This window comes from Triticum dicoccoides, chromosome 4A, assembly GCF_002162155.2.
Source record: "Triticum dicoccoides isolate Atlit2015 ecotype Zavitan chromosome 4A, WEW_v2.0, whole genome shotgun sequence".
Lineage (NCBI taxonomy): Eukaryota > Viridiplantae > Streptophyta > Magnoliopsida > Poales > Poaceae > Triticum > Triticum dicoccoides.
In genome coordinates, this window is record NC_041386.1 from 427,735,108 (window position 1) to 427,737,115 (window position 2,008).

Below are 2,008 nucleotides of genomic sequence, written 5' to 3' on the forward strand. Positions count from 1 at the left end.
TTGTACATTTTTAAAACACATCAAACCGGCAATTAGTTTCAATATCTTTTTTTTCATTTCAAGATTTTAAATTACATTAATTTTTATGCGTGGAGAATTTGTTGGATTTTATATTGATATACATTTATTTTTAAAATCAGTTTGAATGTGAGTCGAAATTTCGGGATTAAAAACAGTTCGGACCGCACCGAAATATGCAAAATTTCGTATAATTTTTTAACCGTTGCCACAATATGGGTTGTAATGCTAACAAAAAGAATATGGACTCCAAAAAAACCTTAAGAATTAGCAAATGGGTTGTAAATTATTAGAAATAATGGCAGATGGGATGTATGCTGTTTTCCACAGATTTGAGGCTTTCCTAAAAAAAGGTTGACGCACAAGCACTGACTGTTGAATGTCCATCCAACGGCCGTCATGCTTCTTCAATCTCTGCTCTTCCTGCTCCAGCCGCTCAAACAAGTGCCGGCGGGACTGCCTGCTCCCTCCTCCTCGCGGCCGGCTGTGCTGCCGCGCAGGCCTCACCGCCCGACCATACTCCCATCGCTGGCCTAGCCATCCCTCTACTCACCCACACCTTCTGTTATTCTCCGGTGACGGCAGACGAACCAGTAAACCCTCGTACAATCGTACTCCCCTCCGCGTGGGAAACAACTGCCGAGTCTTCCCTGCCTCCGTGTCGTCCCCTTCCTAGGCCTCGCCGTCGTCCACCGCCCTGGTGCTCTCGGCGCGGCGTGGTCAACGTGGTCAAGGAATGACTTCCATCGGACGTGGACTGTACGTGGAGAGGCTGATAGCTGGGTCCACGGCCGCAGCAAGGAAGTGCCTCCTTATTACGCGGAAAATAATGATTCCTCCACCTGACAGCTGGGACCCATCGGACGGGCCACTGTATTTCGAGAAAAAAAATGTTTCCCCCTGACTGATGGGACCCACCAGCTACATCTTCGCACGCAAGGAAGTGCGTCCGGGCAAAAAAAAACGATTCGCCCCCTGACTGCTGGGACCGACCAGCTACATCTTCACAGGCAAGGAAGTGCCTGATAGTCGGGACCCACCTGGTCGAAGCGTATGTAGCGTTGTCATTCTGGTCGCGAACGTGTACGTACATACTGGTCGATGTAGAGGCGCGCATGTGTCGTAGTAGAGGCGCGCACGTGTCGTAGTAGAGGCGCGCACGTAGCATTTACACGTACGTACAGCGGCCAGGGTGCAAGAAAGAAAATACGGCCACGTATGTCTACATACGGGCGGGGTCTCGAACGCCTACTCGCGCATACGTACGGCCAGGGCTCGTGTACATGGCTGGGCTGGAACGGAGAAACAGTGTCGTCGTCGTGTTCATGGGGAGGCACCGAAATGCGTCATGTTCATGGGGATTCAACAGAATGTGTCATGTTCATGGGGAGGCAACGGAATGCATCGTGTTCATCGGGAGGGCTTGGATGGAATAGGCGATGGAAACGAGGCCTGGCGTATCACAGAACGGAGGAAACGGCCTTGTGTTCGACGGCCACATTCGAAACGGGACCCTATTCATCGGGAGGGGTCTGGTGTACCGCAAAACGGAGGAAACAGACCTCCTACGATCGAAACGGGGGTCCTGTTGATCGGGAGGGGTGTGGCGTACCGCAAAACGGAGGAAACGGACTTGTGTTGGAGTGCTACGGTCGAAGCGGGGGTCCTGTTCATCGGGAGGGGTGTGGCGTACCGCAAAACGGGACTCCACGGGATACTGTTCATCTCCACTGTCGACCTCCTCCAGCCTCCATGGGCTCCTGTTCATCCAGCCTCCACGGGCTCCTATTCATCCAGCCTCCACCGCGCGCTACTTCATCGGCTACTGTTCAACCACCCCTCCACCGTCTACTGGTCATCCAACCCTCCACACCACTGGGTCCTGTTCAACCACCCCTCCACGGGCACCCCTCCACCGTCTACTGTTCATCCAGCCCTCCACACCACGGGGTCCTGTTCAACCACCCCTCCACCATCTACTGTTCATCCA